At 49.4% G+C, this 12,158-nt stretch overlaps 2 long non-coding RNA genes across 2 annotated transcripts in view; one reads left to right on the forward strand and one right to left on the reverse strand.

The window, feature by feature from the left end:
- Positions 1-4,407, reverse strand: part of LOC145720981 (uncharacterized) — a 45,374-nt gene extending 40,967 nt beyond the window's left edge. Inside the window, exon 1 of the long non-coding RNA XR_014144388.1 lies at positions 4,361-4,407. This is a non-coding gene — a long non-coding RNA (uncharacterized LOC145720981). The remainder of the gene's footprint in view (positions 1-4,360) is intronic.
- Positions 2,621-5,929, forward strand: LOC145720980 (uncharacterized). Its single transcript, XR_014144387.1, has 4 exons — positions 2,621-2,832; positions 3,155-3,304; positions 4,089-5,538; positions 5,650-5,929. It is a non-coding gene; the product is annotated as an uncharacterized LOC145720980 (long non-coding RNA).
- The last annotated feature ends 6,229 nt before the right edge of the window (positions 5,930-12,158 follow it).

The following is a 12,158-nucleotide window of genomic DNA, read 5'->3' on the forward strand; positions in this document are numbered from 1 at the left end:
GAGGCAAAGTTAGCCCTGGACTAAAGGATGCTCTCATTGTGCGTAACAATACTTAAAAGCAAGTTTCAAAAGCGAGGGTAGGCAAATTTTCATGGGAAGGGGCAGCCACTGAATATGCTCAGCTTTGCAGGACAGACCTTTGTTGCAAGTTTGTAACTCTGCCTCGATAGCATGAGAGCAGCTCAGACGATATGTGAATGAATGAATGATGGTGGCTGTGTTCCAATAAAGCTGTATTTACAGACACTGAAATTTTAATTTAATTTTCACATGCCACAAAATACTGTTCTTTTTTTCCCCAATACCCTTCACCAGAATGAAAGATAAGACCCTACATCATTGAGGGGCACTGGGGTGGCGCAGTTGGTTAAACATCCCATTCTTGGTTTCAGCTCAGGTCATGATCTCAGGGTCGTGGGTTCGAGCCCTGCATCGGGCTCTGTGCTCAGTGTGGAGTCTGCTTGGCCCTCTCCCTCCTCCTTTGCCCTTCCACTGCCTATCCTACACACACATACAAAAGCACAAGCACATGCCCTCTCTGTCTCAAATAAATAAATAAATAAAATCTTTTTTAAAAAGATCCTACATCATTGAAGTGATTTTTCTGCTCGATGTAGGAGTAATACTATGAGTAAATAATTCAAGGTTGGTTGGAATACAATACAGCACAAGGATGGAACCTTTAGGAACAGAGGGGACTTCAGCGCCCATGGGCTGGGTGATGGTGGTGGGCGCTCCCATGCACTTTCTGTTCTCCTACCACACAACATACTTTCTACCTTGTGACCTCTTGTGTGTGTGTCATCTCCCTCCCCTGGCCGTGTTCTCATTTTTTTAAAAAGATTTTATTTATTTATTTGAGAGAGAGAGTGATCCAGAGTGAGAGAGAGAGAGCAGGAGGTGGGGGGGGAGGGAGGAGCAGACTCCCTGCTGAGCAGGTGCCCCTTGGCAGTGTTCTCTTGAGGATGGAATCTACATCTGAATCATGTATATTTCCTATGCATCAAGGTTTCCCTGAGTGAGGTCAGGACCACCTTTATCAGACACTTTGAGGAGCTTGTTAAAAATGCAGATGCCCCAGGGGCACCTGGGTGGCTCGGTTGGTTAAGTGTCTGCCTTCAGCTCAGGTCACGATCTCGGGGTCCTGGGATCAAGCCCCGTGTCGGGCTCCCTGCTCAGCGGGGAGCCTGCTTCTCCCTCTCCCTCTGCCTCTCCCCCTGCTTATGCGCGCTCTCTCTCTCTCTCTGTGTTAAATAAATAAATCTTTTTAAAGATGCAGATGCCCAGGCTCCACTCCAGACCCACTGAGTCAGAATCCTGGGAGGCAGATCCAGCAGTCTGCATTTTAACCAGTTTTCCAGCTGATTCTGATTCATACTCCATGTGAAGACTGTATGCACTGGCATGCAAAGAAAAGCCCAAACGAAATAATGATGAGTTCATAAAGCCAAACAGAACAACATATAGATACACTAGAATTACAGCTATCTAAATACCATATTCTTAGGTCAAAAGCTCCAGAAGATCATAGATAAATACAAAGAGTTGCACATCTTTTTCTTTCTTTTCTTTTTAAACAATATTCTGATGAGTCAAAAACCTGGTGACACACTTCATCCCACTTCCATTTATCATTCCCTTCCCGCCTTTTCAGATTTCACTTCATGGATTGTTTTTTAATTACCCCATTTGGCAGCATCTCTTCATCTCCAATCCCCCAGGGCCTTGGATATGCTAAAGTCTCAATTAAAACAAACCAGAATAAAAAACCTCTCAAGCACCTTTCCCTTTCCAAAAGTTCATACACATTGAAAGCATGGAAATGAACTAGTGTGATTCCCGAGAGAGATCTCTAACAATCTCCCTTTGCTGGATCTAGGTTCAGCTGATATTTTTGGCGTGAATACTGGATTCTCCAAGAAAGCAGTGTTTCTCAAACTCCAATGGTTCAAACTCCCTCATCAGAGTTTTTTGCCGTATCGACTTGTGGCCTGTGTTATTATTTGCCTAGTTTTTTACTTTAATCAAGTCACTTTAAAAAATATGTTTGGCCTTCTCCTAAATAATAACATACATGAAATTACATAATTACATGAGATTACAGGTTAGATGCGCTAAGTATATTTTAAGCATATTAAAGTAAGTATGTAATTACTAAAATAAAAGAAATACATGTTCTTGAAACACCTACCATCCTCTTGGGTGGCCTTTGGGGAAACTCCTGCATAGAGTCCTGCTAGAGGTCCAGGCCAGCCCCCAAAGCCTTCCCACACTCACCAGGTTCTCTTAAGAACCTCCCTCCACACACCGCCAGCACTGAAAGAAAGAAGTCCCTTGAGAGGGCACTGACACCAGCAGGAAGCTTTGGCTGTTAATCATCAAGGCACACCCACCCGCCCACTGTGGTTGGGATTTCAGCATGGATTGGCAGAAAGAACAGGCCCAAGAGGGGGCTTGTGCTGACCAACGATCCGAGTTTCACTTGGGGAGTGTGAGCCGGGGAATCTTTGTGAGCCTCCGGGGCTGCCCGTCCTGGGTCACGCCCACAGAGCTCAACCAGGCATTCCTCTTCCCCCCTCCCCGGGTCAGTAACCCTGAGCTCACCAGCATGTCCCAACTGTTTCCTTGAGGCAGGTGACGTCCTTGTCAGCCATGGGAGCTTCCTAGGGAGAAGCCAGCTCCTGGCCCCGGAAGCACTTGCATTCTACAAATCGATTTTTCCTGTGGGTCTGTGTTTGCGTTTGAGGCAGTGTCCTGCATCTGACCACGTGTCCAAGGTGACTATTTTATGCCAGCAAAGGAAAACAAGCTTCACACCTCACGGAGCTAAAGGTGAGGCGACAGCTGGCTGATGGTTCATGATTCACCCCAGTGGATGCTGAACCACAGGCGTGAAAGGGGCACATAGCAAGTCACAGCTGAGAACCCGGGTTTGGCTACTTGGAGAGTAACAAGGGATTGCAACATGTTTTTAGCTAACCTCAGCTCTGCAGAGCTGGGCACTCAGGGAGTAAGGTTTAGGGAAGTCAAGCGTCCTTCGGTGCTTTTCCCAGAACAGCTGGGCTTGTCAGAAGACAAGCGTTCCAATTTCACTCTCTTTCTTACTAGCTCTGTGACCTGAGGCAACCCCATTAATTTCTCTGCACCTCTGCAGCTTCACCTGTGAAAAGGAGGGATCACCCCCTACTCTGCATGCTTCCTGGGGCTGCCCAGATCCAGGGAGACGAAACATGTAGAAGAAATTGAGCACTAATCACAGAAGCCTGGCTGGACGTCTCAGCCTAGGTTCCTGCTTTGGAGGCAAGTGCGTTTTATTTGAATATGTGTGAAAGCATGGGAATTAAATAACCTGGAAGTATCAACCAAACTCACAGTGGGCTACCTGGGGAGTGGGCGGTGGTAGGAGGAACCAGGTTTGAGGGTGGGGCAGTTCCTTTTCCTAAAATGCATATTCATATCTTTACAGTTAATTTCGTATTTTTCAAAGACGATCACACAGAGGTGAATTGCACTACCAGATCGGGGAGGCAGGCCCAGTCCTTCAGGAGGGAGGAGGGATAAGAGGGGCTACAGTGCTCAGAAAAGATTTTTATTGCCTGGGGGAAACTCGCCTAGGGCAAGGAAGAGACCAATTTGGGTAAATGGGAGGGAGCAAAGCCATTCTCCCAGGGGACCTGTGTGAGCCAAGGTCCTGAGGCCAGTCTGCAAAGGAAGGAGTGAAGGACAGGGGCAGTCAGGTAGAGGAGAACCCAGATTCATACTGGGGATCCACATGCACAGAGATGTACTGGTTGCCAGGTCAGTACGTACTTACTGTCCGAGTATGCAAGGCCTGTAGAAAATACTAGAAATGTTAGCACTTGTTTCATTTAAGAGACAATGGAGAAAGAAAACTCTCAGATTTAAAGAGGGGGAAAAAAGCCAAAACCATAAGCAAAAAGACCCAGGGAGAGTTAAACCACAGAAAATGTAGAAAGAAGCTGTGCTCAGGGATTTAATAAAATTTCCACATCTTAAAAGTGCACTGGGTGGGGTCTGGGAAGTGAAAGATGGAGTCATTTGTATCATCATTTTCTTCCCCAAGGAAGTCAACCAAAAGCCACTCAAACTGTGGGCTTCGGCTGATGGAGGAAGCAAGGGGTGGGGAGGAGCTGCACCTGCGCTGGGGGTGAACTCTGACCTCTTCCCACCCAGACCAAGGAGCTTTGCAGGAGACGCACTTGGAGCTCAAGACCAACAGCTTCCCACCTTCTCCGGACGCCTCTCCCGCCCAAACTGCCAGGGGACAGACAAGGTTGAGGCCTGGCGTTCTGGGCCACAGCCTCCCTCTGCCCCCCAGACCAGGAGCCCCGAGACTCACCATGAGGCGCATCCTTGACCCCTCTCAGCCTTGAGCCTCCAGGCTCAAGGCCTGGGATGCAGGAGTTAACACGCTTCCCAGGCTGGTCACCCCACATGGGCTGGGGGAAAGGATACCCATTTCCCGGATTTCCCCCCCCGACAGATTTACCAACACCCTTGTGACCCACGTGTGAGACAGAAGTTTATGCCAATAACTTAGCCAACGCCGTCACTTTGGATTTGCAAATCTGTTCTATGAATTTAAGCATGCAGTTGTTCGAATTTGGTTTTTTTTGCTTTTCGAATGTGTGCGTGTGCACATGGCGGGGAGGGGGGTGAAAATACCTACCCTTCTTAGATATCGTGGACTCTTGCAGATGCTAAAGCAGTTTCCCGAGGAGACCTGGCAGCAGCAACTCCCAATCCAAGGGTGTAAGGCCCAGCTTTGCCACTGGCGAGATGTCTACTTGTGATTCTTTATGTCCCTTGGCCTCAGTTTGCTCAGCTGTACAATGGGGGTTGTTATGAGGATAAGGAAAGAATGGATGGGACGTATGAAGGCAGGAGGAGTTATTAGCAGTTTCATTCCATAACTAGGCACTGGGGAGCTACCGGGTGCCCAGCATCTAGGCTCTAGGGGATACAGCAGTGAACAAAACAGACAAGAAGTGAGGGGAAACGGCTAACGAACAGTCAGATGAGCAAATGCAGGGGCGTGGGTGGTGCCAAGGGCCAAGGAGAAAGATAGAGCAGGCAGGAGAAATAGAGAAATAGAGTAATGGGGGGTGGGGGCAATGATCGCAAACAAGCTGTTTAGGCAAGGACCTGAAGGGGGCGAGGACGTCCTGGCCGTGCGCATGCGAGGTTAGCCGATTCCACGGAGAGAACCCCCCACGCCCCAAAATGCTGTTGCTGTTGACTCTGGGCCTCCATTCCCACTGGGGCTGGGGGAGGCTGGGGGCTGCTCTGGACTCTTCCCAAAGGGGCTCTGTTTTAACCGGTATTTTATTCCACACACTCCCAGGACCCCCCGACTGTGCCTGAAGACGCCGCTAGTCTTGGCCCGGCACGCTTGGCTCCCTCCCCAGGCCCTGGCGTTCTGTCCACGCCATCCCATCAGCCTCCATGTTCCCTATGGCTCTGCCTGCGGGCCTCCCCCACAGCTCCACGTCCCTAGCCTGCCTGTGGCTTTCGCAGGTGCCGTTCCCTTGGCCTGAACTGTTCCTTGTGCCCTCACCTCCTCCTTTTACAGGGCTAGGTCCCCCTCCTCATTCAGGGTCTCAGCTTAGCCCTCTTTTCCTCCTCCAGGCCTTGCTGACCCTCCAGCCCCCACCCTGCAATCGGCCTTAAGCGCTTGGTCTCTTGGGCTCCCAGCGCAGCCTACGCGGCCCCCATCACAGCACAGAACACGGCGCGTCCTTCGGCTCATAGCAGGTGTACCACGGTATGTATTAAAGGAGAAAAGCTCCCCTCCCTGAGGGCATTTCTCCCTCTAGCCTCTCTTGGGATTTCCCTCCTGACCACCCCGGCCGGGCCACACTGATGGAACACTGTGGGGCGTTTCCTCTTCCTCGGGAAGCTTCCTGTTGGCACGGGTGAAGGAAGAAGCGCAACCTTCCTCCTGGGGGGAGGGGACAGGAGAGGGGTCTTCCTGGGGTGGATCAGTTATCTGGTCCACGAGCCCGCCAAGGGGTTCTCTCAATCACTGAAGGTGACATGAAGGAAATCACAGAGTTCTAGAATTAGCTGGGCTTTCATTAATATCAACAGGAACCCTGAGATTGGTGAAAATGGAAGCGTAAGCTCAGAGCACATCAAGTGAGAAAAAGTGAGAAAAGAGAGTAAGCCCTTGGGAGATCCCTGTGAGCTCAGAGCTAGGGCATTTCTTCACCTTTTCATCACTCATGTGCTGGGGACCTGCCTCATGCCAGACCCTGCCAGGCCCTGGGCGTGGAGAGATGGAAAGGTCCCTGTCCTATGGGGAGGTGGCGGGGTGGGGGGCTTGAAGCGTGGATCCAAGTGGGTGCAGATGAGTCTTGTAAAGGGCCCAGAAGGAGAACTTCTAGATGGTGATATTGTTGCATGACAAGATTTAACTCTGCCCTGCCTGGAGAAGCCAACAGTGAATGGACTTGCAGCCTCACAAGGGACATCTGGAGGTGTGTTCCCGGTGGTTCGAGGTTGGAACATTCCATGGAACAGTGAAGAACACAGGGAGGGTGCAGGGCCATCTTAGACCCAGCAGTGGTTGTCTGGTGCCCCTGCCGTGCACACTCTGTCTGGGACCAAGGTGCTCCTTTCCCCGGCTGCCAGGAGCACTGGCCGCTGAGAGCTCCCAGCTGAGTCTCTCTGCCTTCCCGAGGGGCACCTCCCAAATAACGACTGCTTGATAGGGGGCTACCATGGGGCCAACTCTTGAGGGCCACGCCAGCCCTGGAGCTGCGATGGGCTGAGGCCTCCGTTGTAGCTGCATGGCACATCAGTGTCCCGATCTGCTTCCTCTCCCCGCACCCCCACCCGGATGCTGGCCCCAGGAGCACTCTCAACACACCTCCATGCAAATCTCCGTCTTGGAAACCCTTTTCAGGGAACCCGACACAAAAGAAACCCTCTATTTCAGAGCTGCTACGTACACTGTACATCAACTCCGTTGTGGGTCCCACTGGCACTGTGGGCTCACTTGGGGACGCCTGTGACTGTCATCGTGCCCCTGGGAGGATGCATCATTCAGAGGAAAGAGAGAGTCAAGGCCATCGCTATTCTTTGCGGAGCTGTGGACCTCAGGATTTCCAGGCTGGAAATGTTCTCATTCTTTCTGGCAGTTTTACCCAGGGCTTGGCAGCCTCCACCATCTGGAAGTTCTTTCTCATTTCAAACTGGAATCCTTCCTTCTGTGATGTATCCCCATTTCCTCTCCCCTTTCCTCCGTGGAGCTGTACTCCTGCCAAGAAAGAAAGTTAAAAGGGAACAGAGACATATGGATTTCCTATTAAGACTGACGCCCACATTTTAGGAGAACAGAGGAAAGCGCTCAAATTAGGGCAACGGAAATACATTTGCATGGCACCAACATTTGGAATTTTTTTTTTAAAGGTAACCCAAACAATGAGTGCCTCTTTTTGTCCAGCTTATTAAACTTTTAGAATATTAGGGAGATCCTGGAGACCCCTCCTTAGAGGTAGAGTAGTATGGAGAGCCCCAGAGTTGGAGTCCGGACCTCATGCATTCAAAACCTGTTTCTACCACTTGCTAGCAGGATGACAACAGCAGTGTGACTATGGGGAATGCACGATCCCTTTGAGGCTCAGCTTTCCTTGTCATATGGTGGGAAACGCCACACCTGCTTCTGTCTCAGGGTTATTGAGAGTTAATGGGAGGACATGAAAAAGTCCAGTAAACCACTAAGCACGGTCGTAGGGTGAATATTCAACACTGTCCGTGACAGTTTCCTGAGCAACTACCAGGTCCAGAGTCCCACCATGTTTTTTTTCTTTTTGAGAAATTGACACACCAATACTAAAATTCATATGGAAATGCAAAGGACCTAGATCTGCCAAACAACTTTGAAGAAGAACCAAGTTGGAGAGCTAATGCTACCTGGTTTCAAGTCCTGTGGTAAAGCTCGATGTGGTATTGGCATAATGATAGACAAAAGAGAGTCCAGAAACAGATCTACCCATATATGGATAACTGATTTTTTTTTTTTTTTTTTTTACAAAGGTGCAAAGGCAGTTCTGTGGAGAAAGGATGGGCTATTAACAAATAATGCTGGGACATTTGGATACCCCCTAGGCTCAAAAAATGAGCTTGGACCATACCATGTGCAAGATAAAAAATTTAACTCAAAATAGATAATAAGTGCAAAACCTAAAACTATGAAATTTCTAGAATAAAAAACATAAGAGGAAAACTTAGTGACCTTGGGTTATGCAAAGATTCTCAGGTGTGACTTCAAAAGTGTCACCCATCAAACAAGTGGGTTAATTGAACTTCATCAAAATTTTAAAACTTCTGCTTTTTAAAAGTTACTATTAAGTGACGGATGAGATAAGCTACAGACTTGGAGAAAATATTTGCAAATCATATATCTGCTAAAGCACTTATATCCATTATATATAAAGAACTCTCAAAACTCAATAGTAAGAAAACACGCAACACATGTGTAAAAAATGGGCAAAAGATTTGAACGGACACTTCACCAACCAAAGATAAGCAGGTGCCGAGTGATTACATTAAAAGATGCTCAATGTCATCAATCATTAGGGAAATGCAAATTAAAACCACAATGTGATACCATGATACGTATTTTAGAATGGCTGTAGTAAACCAAATGTTCATGTTCCCCACAAATTCATATGTTGAAGACCTAATTCCCAGTGTGGTTGTATTTGGAGGTGGGGTCTTTGGGAGGTGATTAAAGTTAGATGAGATCGTGAGAGTGGAGCCCCATTGTGGGATTGGTGCTCTTATTAAGGGGGTGAAGAGACCACTGGTCTGCACACCGGAAAGAGAGTCCTTACCAGAACTGGACCATGCTGGCACCCTGACCTCAGACTTCCAGCCTCCGGAAGTATAAGAAAATAAATTTCTGTTGCTTATGCCACCCGGTCTCTGGCATTTCTTATGGCAGCCCGAGCAGACTATGACAGTGGCTAAAAGTAAAGACTGCTGATACTAAGTGTTGTCAGGGAAGTGAAGTAACTGGAACATTCATATCCTGTGAGAATGTAAATAGTACAACCTCTTTGGAAAACACTTTAGCAGTTTCTCACAAAGTCAAATTATATCTACCATGATCCACCCATTCTCTTCCTAGGAATCTGCCCAAGAGAAATGAAAACATATGCTCACACAAAACTTGTAAACAAATACCCATAGCAACTTTATCTCTAATAAACACAAACTGGAAACAAGCCAACTATCCATTAACATGTGAATGGATAAACAAACTGTGGTACCTCTATCACATGGAGTACCAGGCCCAGACCAAGGCCGTGGGGGGCCCCCTGGGCAGTGGGCTGAAGGCCCAGCACCCAACGTGGAAGCTTGCAGGTTCCAAGTGGGCTGACTCTCTGACCTAGAGCTGGCCCAACCCTGCACAACTGGACCCTCAGAGACTGCCCAGGCCCTAGAGCAGAGGTGGCAGCCAGTGGGGGTCTGAAGCATGGGTCTGAGTACTCACCTGGCCACTGCTTGTCCTATGACCTCAAGCTGATCCCTGAATCCCACAGGAGTATGATTCTAACTTCAACTTCACTTCCTGTGGAATTCCCCTTGACCCCTGACCCTCCCATCAAAGCCTCCCCACTCGGGGCTGCGTCTGCCTCGTTATCTGGTTGCTCCATGAAGGTGGCCACCTGCTTGTTCACCAGTGTCCCTAGCAGGTGGCACACAGTAGGTGTTCAATACATGTTGCCAATTGCTCAAAAACATCTACTGTGTGCTCGGCACTTGGCATATGACAGCTCATTTAATTTTCTAAACAATCCTGCAGTGTGGGTCTAGTCATCCCCATTTTAGAGATGAGAAAACTGAGGTGGAGTGAAATGACTTACGGGATCCCGACACACAGGACTATGAAGAGGCGGTGCTGGACTTTGAACCCAGCTCATTAGACTCCGAAGCCCCTGAGTTTGCTGCCACCCTGGGCTCCCCGGCCTCTACCGAGGGGGTGACTTTGCCTAACCTTGCTCCCAGCAGTGTTGCTTCTGAGAGGGCTTTGCGGACGATTAAAGGGTGAGCTCACCATTCGGAGTGGAATGTGTCAGGCTGGTGGCTGGTGAGTGGCCTCTGGTTCACCTGACTGGCTCATGTTCGGGGTGTGTCACCTGTGAACTTGGTCGGGTTTCTAGTAGGTTCCCACGGAGATCGGCCTCTCCTGGGAGGCGACTCATGCTCCCTTTCCTCCCTGACCACGCGACGACCCCACTCACTCTTCCCAAGGCCTCAGTCTTCAGCCCCACCGCATCACTCAGGGGAAGTCAGAGCTCGTAATTATTTGACTAATCCTCATGTGGCAACACACTGGAGACTGTTTTTTTAGCCCGAGGCAGAGGGAGAGCTTTTCTCCCTCCAGCCTTGCCTTATCTGGGTCTGCAGATGGGAGACGGGCACCTCCTTCCCGGGAGCCCAGAGATGTGGAAATGAGGTGCTGGGTCTCCCAACCCCGGGAACCCACAGCACCCTGTGGATTATCAGTCTCCCGGGGCTGCTGTAACAAATTACCATAAAATTGGTGGCTTAAAACAATAGAAATTTATTTTCTCACCGTCCGGGAGACCAGAAATCCAAAATCAAGGTCCTCTTGGGATGATCCAGGATAAGATCATCTCAAGACGCTCAATAACATCTGCAAAGACCCTTAGGTCGCGCTCACAGGTTCCCAGTGGGCAAACATTTTCGGGGGGCCACCATTCAGCCCCTACCTCTCAGAGGTTGCCTCTGCCAGTGCCAAATAATGGCACAGACACTCCCCTCCTTGCTAGAGGCTTCTGCCATTTGTTCTTTCCTCTCCATCCCTAGAGCCACTGTCCTATTCAGTCCCTTTCTTCTATTGCTGGGACTGGTGCAGTAGGCTTCTAACCTGCTCCACTTTCATCTCTCATTCTTTTTACTGCTCCAGAGGGATTTTGCTAACCACCAAATTTCCTTATATCACTCCTGCCTCAGACACTTCCAAAGAGCAAGTCCAATCTTCCGGGTGTGGTGTTTGAGGCCCTGCCCAGCTGCCCAGCTTCTCATCCCGGTCTCTGCCTCGACCCTCCACCAGACCCACCAACACTGTAAGGCCTTGAAACAGACTATCCCCTCACTTTGAAATGCCTTTTGCTTATGCTCATTGTCCATTTCCCAGCCCTCCAGCCAGAAGCCCTGGGAGGTCATCTTCAGCCCTGCCATGTGTCCTGAGCTCCTTCCTGGGTCCCAGCACTCGTCACTCACCAGTGTTGTTCACTGACAAGCCCAAGGCCTTCTTCAGTAGAGGTGGAGCTCCTTGAGGGTCAGGATGGCACAGCCTTTAGCTTTGTGGTCGGCATCATGCCCATCGCAAAGCTCAGCACATAGCACGTGCTGGACAGGGTTCACGGTGTGAATGGCCGAGTCATGGTAAGTCACTTAGAAGCAGAGATACTGCTTAACTCATCGGCTTAATTCTGACAGCATCTCGCCGCCCCCCTCCCCCTCCCACCTCACCTACCTTGAAGTTGTAGGAAATGAGCTCCTACAATGCACAGCGGAATACATTGAAAAAGCTCGGCTTTTGAAATTGGCTGTAACTCAAAGCAAAGCCTTCCTTGTACAACTTGGGCAGGTCACTGGGATTTTTGGAGTCTCTGTTTTCTCATCTGCAAACAGACAGATTCCGTTTCCCTCAAAACAGTGGCCATGTACATGCAGTTACGATTTGGCCCAGAAATTCTGCTCCTAGGTATCTGCCCAAGAGAAATGCATCCACCAAAACACTTGTACATGAATACTCATAAGCAGCCTTGTTCATCGTGGGCAAACGGTGGAAACAGCCCAAAGGCCCATCAGTGGATGAATGGATACACAAAATGTGGCGTATCCGTACAACAGACAATTACTGAGCAGTGGAACGGAATGAAGGAGAGACACGCGCCCCCACCTGGATGACCTCTGAAAACATGATGCGAAGGAAAAGAAACCAGCCACAAAAGATGGCGTACTGTATGATTCTGTTTATGTGAAATGCCCAGAATAGGCAACTCCACGGAGACAGAAAGTAGAGTAGTGGTTGCGTGGGGCTGGGGCGGGGGGGGAATCTAATGGGTATGGGGTTTCTTTGGGGGATGCTGAAA

This window comes from Leptonychotes weddellii, chromosome 4 (assembly GCF_054177405.1).
Source record: "Leptonychotes weddellii isolate Sample4059 chromosome 4, ASM5417740v2, whole genome shotgun sequence".
NCBI classification, from domain to species: Eukaryota; Metazoa; Chordata; class Mammalia; order Carnivora; family Phocidae; genus Leptonychotes; species Leptonychotes weddellii.